Source organism: Phasianus colchicus, chromosome 3 (assembly GCF_987193195.1).
Source record: "Phasianus colchicus chromosome 3, bPhaCol1.hap1.1, whole genome shotgun sequence".
In the NCBI taxonomy this organism is placed as follows: domain Eukaryota; kingdom Metazoa; phylum Chordata; class Aves; order Galliformes; family Phasianidae; genus Phasianus; species Phasianus colchicus.
In genome coordinates, this window is record NC_143438.1 from 8,797,102 (window position 1) to 8,813,987 (window position 16,886).

Below are 16,886 nucleotides of genomic sequence, written 5' to 3' on the forward strand. Positions count from 1 at the left end.
AATAGAAGTTACTTGTCTGTACTCTGTGAGCTGATTAGCTGTGGAAGAGTACACAGTGTTACAATTAACATCCAAAGCCTATTCATCTGTATGCTGTTACAGAGAACAGTCTCTGTGGGAGGCTTAACTGGGAGAATTATTCCTCCTTCTTCTATGTTGTTTATAGTTATTTGGGCATTAAAGGATCCAAAGCTTTTAAAAGAGCTTGGTCTTCACAAAGGATTGAAGATGCAAGATGCTGAAACACCTCAGAGTTGGCAGGACTAAGAGCAACTGCTGTATTGGTCTCCATCAATTTAGCTTATTCCACTTCAAGAAAAATATTAATCAGTAGGACAAAGAAATGGTCAGGATTCATTAACCAAGACAGTGCAGTGTGTTAAATGTGAAAAAGTAATATTGTAGTTACCAATATAAATATGAAGGGGTGTTATCAACACTCTTGCATGCAGGTTTTTCCATGCGGAGCCAAAGCCTAAACTACCTTCTGACCACACTGTGACTAAGGAAGGTTTCCAAAAGCCCAAGAGATGCCCACACTCTTCCTCAACCAAATGCGATATTGACACCCCCAGAGACCCTTATCCCTGAGTAACACACACAGGAAAAGCTATCTTCAGATGTAATTTGCAAGCAGGCTCAGGGGACTGCCACTCCAACTTGCAACACTGCACTTTGATTTGTGTATCCAAAGAGCCAAGGTTTTCAAGGACAGCATCAGTGAGAATAGCTATGGGCCACATGTGTACATGACAAGCTTCCTCCCAACAAAAGGAAAGAAAAAAGCCTTAATGCTCTGGGGTGAATTTGACCTAAAAACTCTCATAAGCTCCCCTAGTTAATTTGGATTTTGTTTGTCTTTTGATTTCAAAAGGGTCATGTTTCATATCTCTTTTGGTACGATTGCATTTCCTTGCTCTTCAACTGCGTTATTGTCACACTGTGTTGTAAATACCTGCCCAAAGGTTGAGAGTTCATTCTGTCCACCCCTGATATCAGATAGACATTGGAGCTAGAAAGATTGCTTGTTCAGCTAGCTTGTCTTTCTATTCTTTGCAAGATTGCACTCTGCCTGTGTTTCTTTCCACTAATTCCCCACCTGATGCATCCTGAGTATCAGCAGGATGACACTGCCTTTTGTAATCAGTCTCTTTTAGAGTCTTTCAGCTGATTTTAGCATTCAGAAGTATTCTGAGCTTAATCTCAACTCCTTCTTTGTTAGTATGCTTCTACATCTCAGCATCTGCTGAGATTGAGTAATTCCCTTCCTTCATGTGCATTTATATTTTGAAAGTATTTATACAGATAATAGCTATGGCCCATGAAGTTTTCTTTTCCCTAGGTTGTGTTTATAGATCATGAACAATTGTCCCTCACATTTTTTGCTCATCTTCTAATGCTTATATATTCTTTGTTAACTATCATATTGCGGCCTTTTCCCCCCATGATTTTCCTCCACATTCTCCTTGATGTGGTGATACCAGGATTCATTTTACAGTGAAGTTGTCAACTGAAGATGATGCAGCTCTAGTAGGTAGAATATATCATGTAAACACTCCAGCCCTGAAAAACAGTCTCAAAGAACTGGACATATTTCTACCTTTTAGGAAATTGCTGCTGTTTTGCCTGATGCATGGTGCGAAAGGACTGTCCATAGCACTCAACATAGTGGAGTTCCAGTTGCCTCCAGACTCCTTTGGTGGTTCTGCAATGTAAGATAATTAGAAATAAAGCCACCGGTGACTGAAAAGTGAAGACTCAAATGTAAAGCTAGAGTCTCACCAGCTTTTGTAAAGAACTTAATGTTCACACTGAACACTCACAAACTGCTGTAGCTGTAAGAGAGTTAGAGTTGAAGGTGATAATGATATGGACTGGTACAGATTTTCCTGGACCATATGTGAGATCAGCAGTCTGGGCCCATAAATTGAATGCAGTAGCTGTGAAAGCGCTTTGAATTATGTAGTTCACTTGTCCAGTGAGATCCCAGAATTATTTAACTTTTACTAACTACTGCCTGTATATTTTTTTTCTGCACTAAACTTCTCCTTGCTGGCTGTGTTCAGTTGGCATATTGTTAATTGCACATGGTCATTCATATTTCTGCCCTCTGATTCAACTTGAGTTCTTCTCTACATACATTTCTCTCATGTTCCCCCAGATAACTCTTCTGTCCCTTCCGGATTCTCCATCATGTCTTAATGCCTATTCTGATCTTAAAATACTTCAAAAATTTATCTATCTGTGTGGTAATGCAATCTAGATTTAAAACAGAAGAATGTATACATTATATTTTTCCCTTTTACCTCGAAATTTTTAGCCATTTAGATGAACGAAAAAATACGTTCAGTATCAATAAATGTCATGTGCCCACCTAAGGTATGAGATCAGAGAGAAAGCAGTTGCTTCAGCAGGGGGGCGAATGACACAGGGATAGCATCGCTGTGTGTCCGTGCCTGCATCTCATGCTGTTACAAATTCTCATGCTTCCCTGTGTCCGTGAGTGAACATTTGGGCTAGAGAGCTGTAGAAGTACAGTGGGATGGGATAACTGAAGGCTTAGAAACTCGTAGCAGGTGATTTCAAGTGACTGCTAGGCCTTTAAGATTAACTAAGACCACGGTGTGTTTCTCCAAAAGTCTCTCTGCATCATCAGATGGAATATTTTAGACTTGGGTAAGTAGTTCTCAAGCATCATCATTTCAGAAATACAACTTTGTATGTGTGCAAACACATGATAGCTGTAGAGCACAATTTGTGAATACATCATTGCCAACAAACCCAGAGGATATTTGCTTAGTTTTCATGCTGTTAATATGAGCAATAAGCTAATGACAAAATAAATAAGACCATCACTAGTGAGGAAACAAGGATATCTGTCTGATAGGCCAGTCATACGAGGAAATGTTTATTCAAGGCTCAAAATGTGTTCCAAGTCATCGTAAAAATCTTGGAATAAAAGCCTCCAATCTGCCATCACTTGTGTACCAACAAAAATCTAGGATGCTGCTGTAAGGTGGGGAGGTGCCGTGTGAGCTGCTGTACAATACTGTAATATCCCTGCAAACTTCTGTAGCTGAAAAACAGCCTCTTTGCCCCCATATATTTGCTGTTGAAAAGAAATTGCTAACCTAAATGTAGAACAACTGAACTGTGTTATCACTAAGAGATTTTCCATACTAGTTACAGTAAAAGCTGCATGTGGCAGACTGGAAAACAACAACAAAAAACAAACAAACAACAACAAAAAAAAAAACCCACAAATCTCCTTGTTTTTCACTGTTACAGCTTTGACAGGCCCTCTCTTGGGGAGGTTGCTCCTAAGATGCATTAATTCTGGCACTTAAGCTCCCATGTTCAACGAAATAGAAGCATGAACTGACCTTTCCAGAAGGAAAAGGTTAGTGTTGAAAAACACTGATTTCAGCAATCCATCTACTCAAGGTAACCCTGGAGTTAATGCATTGTTTAAATATACACTGATGTTTTTGCTCCCTTGAAAAATAACTCCAAGTGATTTATATAGCTGAACAGCAATATAAATAGCTGAACCAATATTCCTAATCATAAAATTTGCATTTTATTTTCCCGCTCTCTATCTCATTATGTCTGCTATGTTGAGATGCACCTGCATTCTATATGTAATGGCAGCTTGAATGGCAGCCAGAGAGCCCTTCTCATAAAACCTTCCTGGTAGTTCTTGCCTACCGTCATTTTGGGAGGGGTCTGAAAGCACTGCAAAACATCTGAAGATGACTATCATAAGTGGGATAATACTAATGTCTTTATCCACCTCATGTCAAGTTGTTTCAATTACTCCAATTAAGTAACAGCAATGATAATCAGGCAGTGGTGTTATATGAAGACCTGTAACTGGGGGCTAAGTAGTAAATCTGAGCAAAGAAGAAGCTGGAATCTGTATTAGGACAAATTTTTCACAAGAGGTTTATTGGGTAGAAAAGTTTTGGCAGAGAACTAGTGAAAACTCAGTTACTTGAAGCATCTAGGCAGGACCCTTAAGTAACGTTGTACGAAATGGTTTTCTGCTACAAGTCAGAAGGAATATCTTATCTAACAGCTCTGCTTGATACCCTCTGAATCTGTTTTGTTCCAGAAGGCCTGATAACCACATCTGAAGAAAACGGACTTTCTGAGACCTGAAAGAAGTCCCAGGACTTGGCCACTATTTAGTGACAAGGAAATACTCAGAAGTGCCCTTCGTGTCGCCTCTGTGACTCAGTGTGAAGCAAGACCTGGGCTGTGGGCCCTCTTTCTGCCATTCCTCCATGTAACAAAATTGTTCCTTCCCAAATGTATGTGTAATAGATGTGTGTGCATAGACCACTAGACCAGTTCCAAAAAGTTAGCTGAAATACCAGTACACTCACTGCTTAGCATGGTGCTGTGTCCACAGAGGTCACTGCAACATTCATTGTTTTCCCCTGTCATGCTTAAAAATACAGAAGCTGATGATGCTTTCAACAGCTTCTGTTAGAAAATTATTCAGCAGTTTAACAGAGTGCCAAGACATCCCTCCTGATATCATCTCACTTTTTTTTTTTTTTTCCCAGTTTTTCCCAGTAATTTTACTCAAATAAATAAAAAGAATTCTTCTACAGCTTTGTGTTCTTACATGTTCTGAATATTTTTATCCTATTCTTGTAGTTCCCAGGTAACCATTACAGGGATGTATTTTTTTCTTCCTTCTTTTAAGCTATGCGTTGCATTTAATTGTAAGCTTGTGATTAGTGTGAAGATAATAAAAAGCCATTTAAATTAGAACTGATTGCTATGGGACAGAAACTAACAGGAACGCTGGGCCTAATCCTGTAAAGATTTTAGGCCTTTATTTTTCAATGAGATACTACTGGCATTGGTGAGAGGCTAAGAATCTACGAAAGAGTTGAAAGCCTACATTAAGACATGGCATCTCCAGTGCTTTGTTGGACACAAGCCTTTGCATTTCCATAATCTTTTTTTTTTCTTTTTTTCCTAGAAGTACATCAGAGCAGGAAGTCCTGGCCGGGGCACAGGTGCCAAAGAAGCATTTTAAAAGAAACAAGTGGTTGTAACAGAGTTGGATACACCACGGCATCCAGGCTTGGTGGATTTTCAATAGTTTTCCAAAAAATGCAATAGTGTAAAGTGTATCTTAATGGCAATAGGCATATTATCCAAGCATGCTTGAGCAATTTGGCTAAAAGTATATGAAATTCTGAAATAACCAAGGTCTTCCATGCAGTTTTTGGCAGGGAGTGTCTACCTCAGAAATTGGACAGATCAAGGAAAAGAATTTTTCAACAAGTCTTTAATCATGGTGGAGAAGCAGTATTGTGTTTAACACTGTTTATTCATAGTGTGATTTCCTGTATCCAGCTGGCTGATGCACCCATCTGACTACTCCAGATGATGGGATCCATCACTTCTTGTTCTATGTACAAAACATTTCCTAACGATCTTGATGTAGTAAAGACTGTCCTATGTGACTGCATCCATTCACAGCATCAGTAGACAAAGGTAAAGCAACTGATGTCATCTACCTGAACTTCTGCAAGGCCACTGCTATGATCCCACATCACATTCTTATCTCCAAATTGGAAATACATGGATTTAAGAGTGGACTTTTCAGTGGAAAAGGAATTGGTTGGATGATCACAGCCAGAGCGTTGTGGTCAATGGCTCTATGTCCAGGTGAAGGCCGGTGATGAGTGGTGTCCCTCCAGCGATCTGTCGGGACAAGTGCTCTCTAACATCTTTATCAATAAACTGGATAGTGGGATGAAGTGCACCAGGCTGAGTGCTGCAGTTGATAGAATAGAAGAAAGATGTGAAGCTGATGGAGTGGGTCCAGAGAAGGGCAACAAAGATGATCAAAGGGCTGGAGCACCTCTTTTACAAAGACAGGCTGAGGGAGCTGGGCTTGTTCAGTCTGGAGAAGAGAGGCTCTGAGGAGACGTCGTTGTGGCCTTCCAGTACTTCAAGGGAGCTTATAAATAATATTAATCTTGACTTTTTACATGGGTAGACAGTGATAGATCAAGGGGCAATAGTTTTAAACTAAAATAAGATATCTTTAGATCAGATATTTAGAAGAAATTTTTCACTTGGAGAGTGATGGGGCATTAGAACATTAACCAGAGAAGCGTCTCACCTCTGGAGGTGTTCAAGGCTAAGTTGGACGGGGCCCTGGTCAGCTTGGTCTAGTTGGAGGTTTCCCTTCTCACAGCAGGAGGATTGGAACTAGATGATCTGTAAGGCCTCTTCCAATCCAAACCATTCTATGATTCTATGGTTCAGTGATTCAATGATTCTATGATTTGCATCTTAATGACAAGTTTGCAAGTGCTGTGCTGCCATTTCTGCAGCCTGTCCAGGCCCCAGACTTCTTTTCCATTAAGTGTGAAAGATGAACTTGGCCTCTGCTGTCAGTGGCCCAGGAGTCTGGGAGAAAAAATAGGAGGAAGCAGGTGGTTCTGTTTGCCTCAGAGGAGAGTACAGGTTGACTCCAGTGAAAAAACAACTGGGTAGGGTCTTGTAAGAAATCTCTCTGAAGTTCATAACCACCAGCTCCCTACTTCTTGCTCAGCAATTTGAGATCTGGCACCTGGAGCTTCTCTGCATGGCTGTCCTTATCTTTCTCTTCTACTGTCAGCTCATCTTATTGGAGAGAGAGCTTGGAGTAAAAGGTTCTGAGCTGATCCATCCCAGCTCGTGTCTTTTGTTTTGTGAACAGAAAGAAGAAAGGAAAACCCCAAGCTGATTGTTGACCACAGCCACTGCATGCCTACAGCTAAATGGAGGATCTCCTGTGGGGGGGTAGTTGCTTGTTCATCACTGGTGAAAATACATAGCTAATGATGTGATAATGTTGAAAAATATGTTTTTGTAGTTGAGAATTTTCTCTACCTAGTGTTATTTTGCTTTTGTATCTGCTATAGTTTCCATGGAAATAAGTAGGAGGCATCATTTTTGGAACAACCTATGTATTCTATTACAAAACTGATATGTGCTGACCTAAACAAAATGGCTCCCTATGGATCTCTTCTTTCTAGTGGAAAGTGACTGATGTTTGTCTCTGTTCTCATCTTCCACTTTTTCACAAACCCAGTTTGGCCAGATTCTGGGACAGGTACGCCCTTGCTGCTTGCAAAACCCCCATTTGGTTTTTCATGCCTTTAAGCGCAGTATTTTAGACACCTATTTTCCAATGACTCTTAATCTCACCTGCAATTTAAAATACTTTGGTTTCTTTCTTGGTGCTGTTACAAATTCTTGGAGATGCAAACTTGCTAGAAGTTCAGGGTTAGAGGAAAAAATGCCTGATTTCACCACGGTTTGCCTCCTTTAACTGATAGAACATTTTTACTTAGCAACCTCAAGAAAATCCTGGCATGGCACCTCTGGAGATACAACAAATACTGAGTGGTGTCTATTTTGGGAGCCTCCAAACTTTGCCAGGTTCCAGTACCCAGGAAATAGCATGCTGCAGCAGTAGGCATTGTTCTTTGTTCTCATTTGCTGCCTCCAGCTGAACATTTTAATTTTCTACTGTTGCCACCAAAATGACGTGAGGAGTTCTTCACCCAAGCCAACATTTCTCACCACATAAACTATATAGAAATGATTATTGTGCCAAGTGCTGGCGATGACCCAGGGTTTTTGCTGTGTCAGGATATCAGCCTTCTCCTCCTGGAAAAAGCCTAAAAATAAATGCATTTCCTCATTACTAGCTTAGTTCTAAGGGAGCTGGCAGCACAGATGGAGATGATCTTTCTAGACCTTCCAAGTCATTTAACATTTTTGTGATTTTTTCATCAGGTGTTGTGAGGTGCATTTCTCTCTGCTCTGATTCATGTGCTTATAACCTGTTTCTGTAAACTATGATTGTATGTAAACCATATTTAATCTTCTCGTTTCTTCTTACCACTAAGAAAAAAAAGACGGAAAAAAAAAGAGAGAAAGATCCAGTTTATTGTAGCAGTATCAACTGAGAGCTAACTGTAAATTGGGCTGATGCAAACAGATTCTCATCTATCACTACGCCATCTCATTCTGAGAGTAACACCCATGAAAACTGAAGAGTACCTGTGAAACTTATTCCAGGTAATAGAAGCAAACATACCGACAAGTGTGCATCTCCCCTTTACCATCTGCTTAATACTCTAGGTTGTGCACTACTGGGGCCAGTCCAAACATCCACTATTTGCTTCCTGCCTTTTGGGTACCTATTTGCAAATCCTCAGGTCTCATTCTGAATCCTGGTGCCAATTCAGTCAGCTACTGAAGAAGGAAATGCTTGCGTTTGTGTCATCAGATAAACTTCAATCATATTTTATTGTCAGAAGAGTGAACCACAAATGTTCGAAGTATAAAAAGAAATGTATTTGGGGTTTTTAGTAGCATTAGAAGTAATATAACAAATATGCTCCCTGTATAGACCTTCTGCATTAACAGGATATAACATAATTATGATCAGTTTCAAATGGCTTAATACAAACAATGGGTTCCTACATGATGGCACAAGTTACTTGGAAGTATGCCTTAGTGATGCCCTGGCATATTGTTTCAGAAAGCAGTTTTTATGGAAAACATGCTTTTTCTAATTATGTGTCTTTCCAGCAGACACTTTTTTTGCTTCAACGGCAATAACAACTTCTGTCTATTCAGATCTCCAGAACTCTTAAGGGTATTATTTTCCCACAAGACTAGTGAGCTGAATTGCCTACTATGATACATCTGAAAATGATTCCATTCCCAAAGAGTGTGTGTGAATCCCTTCTCTGAAAAGTAATAATCCTTTAAGACTACTTGAAGTTGCTTCCTTTGGATCACTAATTGCTTTTGAAAAAACTCTCCTAGAGCTTTCTGCTCTACAATTTTGTTAAATTTTCAGTTCATTTTCATTTAATTTTTATCCTACATCTTCAGATAAACCACTGACAGTTCTCCAGAACTGGACAGTATATCAGAGACCATTGCAACCAGCCTTTTTATTAAAACTTTAAATGTGAGCAGCAGGAACTCAGAAACTCAAAAAACTATATTTCTCTCAGCTTTTCTAATTAATTACATAATGGACAGATTGAATGAGTAAACTGTTTGAAGTGGCTGCTATGTTTTTTCCAATACTTCTTTTAGGAGCTACAGGAGAAACGTTATGTAACTACCCCCCTCCCCCCAAAAAAGTGGGAAAACCACTTAAAGCAAAGTAATTCTGATTTATAAATTATTTCACCAGAAGCGATAGTGACTCATACTTTCATTTCTTTTACAGGAGAGAAATCTGAGGCTGTTTGGCTCAGACATAACTCTTCCTAGGGAAAAAGAGGCCAAAAGCCAATTCACAGAAAGACGAGTCGAATACTAAAACTCAAGATGACAATCTGACAGCCACTTGGCATCTGCTCTCAGATGGCAGCCAGCTGGCTTCTCACAACAGTATATGCACCAGAAACATTGTTAGGAGGAGCTCACTGAGAGAACCAACGCTGTATTTGTGTAGATGCGACACCTCCTGTATAACTCCTCATGCACAAAGCCCAGTTGGTGCTTCACAGCAGCACAGCTCTTGCACTTGCATCTTTCCTTACAGCACATGCTTCCCCAGTATCTATAGTATATCTTTATTCCTTATCTAAGGAATAAAGAAATTAGTGATAAGCACTAATCAGTAATAACCATTAGCTTTCCTGCTATTATACAACAGGATATAGCTTTCCACAAGGCACACTCAACCACATCACTTCAAGGGCAACGTGGCTGTTGGACAAAGGCCTCAGACTGTCAGCTCTTCGGTAGAGGAATTGCATTTCTTCACAGAGTGCACTGCACACTACAAACTCGTCTATCATTGTGGTTTGTAGTGTCAGCATGGTTATTATTAGATTTTCTTTTGGGAGCGGGCCAAAGTTTCCATCCCTGTTTTCCTACAGACAAGTTGAAAACCAGCATGAACCTGTCATACTCTGTTCTATGATGTGGACATCTCATGGTCCTGTTCTCAGCTACCAGTGACAATAATGCTGAAAATGGCCTTGTGACAATGGCCTGTGCTTCACCTTGCATGTATGACATCGTTCCTGCTAGGCACAAAACAGAGAGCAGAGACAAATGTCTGCATCTACAAGCAAAAATCTTATTCCGTAAAGATGGATCTGAGAAGTCTAAACAGAATCTTATGTCATCAGTTGTGGAATGTGTCTTTTTCAATGTCTGCACCAATATTTTAAGTGCTCTTGTTTTTGGCTCTGAGAATCCTTGTTCCATCTCTGCTTTGCTATTTGCTGTCACAGCCACACCGTCCATCATCTGAAGTATCTGCATGATCATGAATTCAGAGCACAGTGTAAAGAGCTTACCACTTCTGGCAATTAACTTGAGATAAATAAAAGTGGTAAGAGGAGGTTAAGTTACCCACCTGCAGAAGATAGCTCAGTGCTGAGTGCTCTCAACAGATAAGTGCATCTGAGAAAGTGCTAATTGCAATGCCTTCTTTATAGGCTCTTTGTTGATGCACAAAAGACTGAGGAAATGAGAAGAAAAAGAAAATGCATCAGTCTCTGGGATCATAGTTGTAGGAACTGGCCTTTTGAAAAACAATAGTTATCTGAGAATCTGCAGAAAAAGAATGTACTAAAACCTGGGAACAGACAGTGGTCTGATGCCATGAATAGAAATCTTGGTCTGTGGTCTGGCCACGGTCCGGGCTATGTGATGCTGTACATGATCCAGTGCCCATTTGGGTTATTTGTTTAATTCCATAAGTGCTAAACGTATTGGAGGAAGATGAGCTGTGTTTTCTGAGAGTCTTGCATTGCAAGAGGGACAGACACAACACAATGATTAATTGCAAGGCAACAGTATGGGAAAGACCAGCACTGAATCAGATGAGTGGTGAAGAAGCAACTGCTGATCAGGGATGGGAAGGTAGCGTGAAAAAAGGCAGAGAACTGTTGGGTGGAGACAAAATGCTGTGAAGCAGGAAAGGCAAGGCAAGACCTGAGGGGAGAAAGAAAGGAGAAGTGAGGTTAGGCAAAGTTGTGCCTCTGGGAAGTGAATTCATGAAGACTGTGAACTTAGAAGAAAACAGGAAACTGAATTATAGGGATAGTGTGTATAGTAGGCAGAGGGTGAAGCAGAAAGTTTAATTTAGGACACACTATTTTCAAAAGGCATGGACGAAAAAAATAAAAGATAAGGGATAAAGGTAAAAGTAGTCTGAGTAGACTTGATTGGTGCAGTAAAATCCTGGTTGTAAACCTCTATCCTGTCTGGTGAGGGGTCTGTCTGAGGACCTAGGCAAGCTTTGGAGTTCTCAAAAATGAGTGCAAAAACATCTGCTCAGAACTGGATCTAAATGTATTAAATACATCTAAAAGTAGTAGAGCTAGATTCAACCCCATGATTCACTGAGATATAGTTTTCCATCTGCACACATCCAGTTAAATTAGAATGTACACTATATGATATACAGGGGGTAGCACGAAGATGCTGTGCTGGGTTGGAGGCAGTCGCTGCATTTCTACATCTTCTCCATGCTATATTGCAGTAGTACTTCCTCTCTATGCTGCTCCTTTGGGAGGCAGAAAGAAGAAGTGCAGCCATGATGTGAACATCTCAGGAGTGGTACAGATGGCTGTGATACCACCAAAGCACAGCGCAGAGTCTGCTCTCTGCTGATCCGGAGCAATGGCTATACCACAGGCCTTGTGTCACAGCATGTTCAAAGGCCTCGTTTGCTGCACAGTTCAAACTGGAAGGAAACTCTTATGTGAGCATTTCTTCATTGTATTGCTTGCAGGAGGAGATTTTTGGCTTAATATTTTGGTAGTTCAAGAAGCAGAGCTAGCACGGTTGTGTTGGCAGCACCGCAGCTGGCCAGAGCAAAGGCCAATTTCCCTGCTGGTTGCCACACCAATTATGCGTTCACTCATCCCTTTGGTGGCAGCTCTGACAGACTCCCACATCCACCTACTCCAGCTCAGGGGCAGAACTTTTCTGTCAGTTTTTATCCACTTGTCTAAGTCAGGGAAGCGATGAGATGAGACCTTGACCAGCATATCTGCACTGGGAGCAGTGTCCAGTTGACATACAATTTTCTTGGCAGAACCACAGTTATGTGGATGACCTGATTTGTTTTGGGATGCCTCTCATGTCCCAGTTTAACCTTGTGGCTGTGCTGCTGGCTGCCTTACAGACACTGGCATTTCCTGGAGAGGAACAGCCCAAAATACTGTTTTTCTTATATATTTATATGGTGACAATGGAAATACAAATGTTGAGCTTGATAAATGTTGTGCTATAAAGAGCAGAGATATTCTACTAAACTCTATGACTCTGCACGTACCTGAACTTGAAAGTTCAGAATGGTTTTTTTTGTAGTAGGTTTAATGCAAGAAGGGCCAGCATCGTTCAAACAATATTGGATTTAGAGCTTCAAAAATCAGGATAAAATATTCCTCCAGTGTCCTAATCCTATTTGCATCATTAAGGGCCTACTGCATTGTAGGAAAATGCATTTCAGAGGACAGAATTCTTCAAACAGAAAAAAAAAAAAAAAAAAATGCCTTTAGCCTTTTGTGTGTGAGAAAAAGGCAAAGAAAAAGATTTTGGAAGTCAAACTATGACACACTCATTTTGAATCATTTAAACAGCTTGAGGCATGGGCTGGTTTCTTTATCATTTTAAAAAAATTATTTGTATGTGCTACGATAGGACTGGAAAGCAGCTGGTATAATTGATGCTGTTTATTTCTTTACAAGAATGGTTTACTAATTGCTGTTGGCAGCTCCACATTGATTAGTGGGGATTTTTAGGATCCCAGAAAAAAATATTGTGGCTTGATCCTTCCAGTTTTAGGCAGAAATTGTAAACCTGATACTAAGAAACATGGATAATTATATTAAACAGCAGCCAAGAATCAAAGCAGTTTTGTGCTTCTTTTAGCCAAACTCAGCTCCTTAGCTATATTTTAAAAGCAGAATTGTCCCAAGGATTTTTTCATAGCTCCAGTAACATCCCAGCTGTAGAACTACTGAGCTGGGGTTATGTAGCAAGAACCCTTTGGTGAGTAAACATTGCCCTCTAATTCTACCTTCTCTTTTTGCTGTGAATTTATTGTCACATCTCCCCATTTCTGGATGCCCCACTGGGAAACAAGTAAGTTTTAATCTCTGTGATACATACCAGGACTGACCTGATCCTTATTCCTGGTTATTTTTTCTTATGAGTAATCTTCCACCTACTATAAGATGTTTTAAGCTATTTGTTGAAGGAGATGGGGTTTGCTCTGAACATTGCACTTGTGATTGCCTGGTTGCTTGGAACTAGATACGATTATTATAGTAGATCTCTTCTTCCATTTTGTTTACACTAATTCATAGAGCAGTGAAATAACAAACAGAATGCAGGTTTACAGATTTCTAAATTACTGTCCTGAGCACAGTAGCATCCCTTCTTTCTTGCCTAATCAGATTTGGAGATGTAGGCAACAGCTGGAAAGCCAGCTGGAAAGAACTGCAAATGACCTTTGCTACGAGAATGGTCATTTAGGCTCTCTCATGTCCTAAGCTCTGATCATTTAGTCTTGCTGACTTGTGCACTGAGCCTGCTCTGTTCCTGAGGTGTGTGCAAATCCAGATTTGCGAATTTAAATCAGAACCTGATGATCTCCAGAAGTTAGTGTTGGGAATTACTCTTCATCAGTCCAGTTAAACTAACTTTAGGCTTTGGTTTTCATCCACAGCTGAGAGTCCTGAATTGATCATATGGAAAATGTGATAAATGAAATTTTATTTAATCCAATATACTTGATGTTATATCAAGTTCCTTTGACACCTATCAGAACAGAGCACAGTCCAGAATAGCAACTCCACTGTAAGTCCTTCATAGTTCTTTATTATAGTTCTTCGTTAATACATAAAATAATTTGTTTGTCAGGAGTGACCATTGTTTAAGTCAGAAAATATTCCCCTGAGTTCCTTTCAACCATGAAATGTTTCAGTATTTTCTCTGCCTGCATGTGTTTCAGCCATTCTTTGGCTCTGAGACCCAAGCAGTCGCAGCAGCTACAGGTGCACTGAATGCTGCCAGAGAAAGTGGGAGAAGAAGTGATGCCTCAGCCCAGACTTGATTTAAAAAATAAATCCAAGAGTGAGAAAGAACCTCAGATTCCTTTTCTTGGTCAATTCTCTTCCTCTGAGATTAATAAATAGAAGAAAGATCATGCAAAAAGTTATATATTTTCCAGTTTGACTTTATTTTGTGTTACTCAGAGAGGCAGAAGCATATAGTCTGACAAGAGGCATTAAGCTCAGTGAACATTTTTCAGTTCAAAAGCTTCACCCCCTTAAAGCAAAATACTTCAAAAAGAGGAGAGATTGCCTTCTGCAGCAAACTTAACAAACATTTTTGATACTTAGGGCACTTTCTTTCCTGCACATCAAAGGAAAATACCACTCTTCATTAAAGGTATAAATTAATTTATCACAGGACCTAATTAATGTTTTGATTCCAGCAAATAACACTTACTTATATTCTCTGCACTACAACTCCATAATATCTAAGACAGCTCACTGAGCAGCCAGTGTTCAGAAGAAATCCTCATCGGTTTTGTAAAGCTTGTCAAACATTCCAAAATTCAGGTTCTCTTTAGGCTGAAAAAAACTTGCCTCAGGCAAATCCAGAAATAGATGAGAAAAATGAACACCCAAACAAGCAATTTCTAACTGCACATTTTGAGCCCCATTGCCTGTGGCCTCTTGTTCTATTGCTGCTCACCACTGAAAACAACCTGGCCTCATTCACTTGACTCCCACTCTTCAGTTATTTTTAAATTGATGAGATCCTTTCTCAGCCTTCTCTTCTCCAGACTGAACAGTCCCAGGTTTCTTAGCCTTTCCTCATATGAGAGATGCTCCAGGCCCCTCGTCATCTTTTTGGCCCTCCACTGGACTCTCGTCCCTCAAAATCTCTCTTGCAATCTGTGCAAGTCTAGTGCATTCATTCTGTTATTATTGTGTCTGTATACAAGCAAGACAACAAATATAATCTCAGGGAAAGATGATCTTACAATAAAGTATTGGATCAAAGCTCAGGAGACCATGGTTCATTTCCAGAGCCTGCTCTATTCTGTGTGGACATGTACAAGTCATCTAAAGCTCCTCAAACTTCCATCCTTAATTTAGCAACGGGGAGGGTAGCATTATATTATGATACGTGATAAAGTCCATATTTGTGTGGTGACAGGGCTTTAAAAATAAAAAACCCAAAACCAGCACTACCTCCAGAATCTAAATTTAATCCAACCGCATCACAGAAAGGCTACGTAAATAGCAGGTTTGTTTTTTTCTGGTTTTGCATCCTTTCTCTCTCTTAAAAAAAAAAAAAAAAAAAGGGGGGAAAAAGGGAAAAAAAAAAGAAAAGACAAGGAAAGGAAAGACAGTATGACAAATTGTCACGCTGGCTTTAAAGATTCACTCCCTCCCAGAAAACTGTAACACTCACACCTTTCAATCAACTGGAGTACCTTTCATTTATTCTTATGCCTTCTCTTTGTTCTTCTTCTGTCCTTTTCTCATCCCCAAAAGCTCCAAGCTTGATTCACTTCCCATTTGCAGAACTGTTAAAATTTCTAAAATATAAAAATAATGTGCTGGTAGCACAGAGGAGCTCTTTATGTTGGACATAAGAGACAGGAGGCAACCCTTGCTCACCTTCTCTTTAGATTTCATTTCTCAAATTGCTTCTCCTTTCAAGTGCTACATTATTCTTTGGCTAAAATCAAAAATCTTGCTCTGCTGTTGCTTGTACCATACTTGTTATCCCTTTTTTCCCCATTTACAGTCCCACAAGTGATGGCCTGCTGCCACTGCCTGGGCCCTTCAGGCTCAGGGCTGTGTTCTGTAGATCCCAGTGCGTGGGGGCTTCCCCAGGAATTCTCACTCTGCATCAGGGATGGTGTCTGCCCTGAGTCCTGAGGGTAGCTGAGGCTTTTGGACAGGCCAAGCTTGAGGTGACTATACCATTTACGGTTAATATGTGGGATGGTAGCAAGGTGGACTACAGTCAGCCTGAAATTTAGCTGATGAGAGCTGATAGAGGCAAGCTGGGATACCTGGGTGCAGTGGAGTCAAGGGCAACTGCAAATATGCTGGTGGCCTGGAGGCTGGGACTTGTGAGAAGACTGAAGTCGCTCCATCTGGTGATAATACAATCTCTGCAAAGGTCCTGGTGCCAGGACTGGGACAAGCCCTAAGCAGCCCTTCAGAACTGCCTTTGTCATCTGGACATTCAGCTTGAGACCTGCTTAATGAGGCTGAGCTAGGAATTGTTTTGACTGAGTGTCTGAGCTGGAATTCCTCGAATAAAATTGTTGTTATTCTCTGCAACCTCTTACAAGCTTGATTATTCCACTAGAGACATTTTGAGACCAATCCCATGAATATTTTTTGAGCTTATTAAAAGCCTGTCTTAAAACTGGCACATACAAGCAGCAATCTATGAAAACCTGGCACTGGTACACCAAACCGCATTGTACTGAGCATAATATTGATGTTTGCTGAATATTTACAGCATTAAAGCAATGGTTCATTTAAAGGAAACAATTTGGAAAGAAGCTTACACTGAAAGCACTAAGTAAATTATCTCAAATACCATATAAGCTTTGATACAGCATAAGTGAAGCATTAAAGCCAGCTAGGGCTGTTCTGATAAAAGATATAGGGCTGTGTCTGAAGTTCTGCATAGAAATTAGTGAATTAGCATAGGTTTCACTTGCATAACATTATGTATTTTTTATACAGAGAGACATTTTACAGAAAGTGATTCAGAATTGTGTCAAGTGAGTGTGCACAGGAGGTGAACTTGGTTTTCCTATACGAGTGCAA

The 16,886-nt window shown here is 40.2% G+C and overlaps 1 protein-coding gene across 23 annotated transcripts in view; it reads left to right on the forward strand.

Annotated features, from left to right (window-relative positions):
- Positions 1–15,387, forward strand: part of LOC116226478 (uncharacterized) — a 70,075-nt gene extending 54,688 nt beyond the window's left edge. For 16 of the 23 annotated variants that reach the window (XR_016464954.1, XR_016464957.1, XR_016464946.1 and 13 more), the window contains 4 exons: positions 3,289–3,400; positions 4,115–4,313; positions 4,997–8,103; positions 9,275–15,387. The gene's annotated coding sequence lies outside the window, so the exon portion shown is untranslated. Of the gene's footprint in view, positions 1–3,288; positions 3,445–4,114; positions 4,314–4,996; positions 8,104–9,274 lie in introns of all 23 variants that reach the window. The other 7 variants (XR_016464961.1, XR_016464960.1, XM_090136893.1 and 4 more) reach the window with 5 other exon arrangements.
- Positions 15,388–16,886: the final 1,499 nt, after the last annotated feature.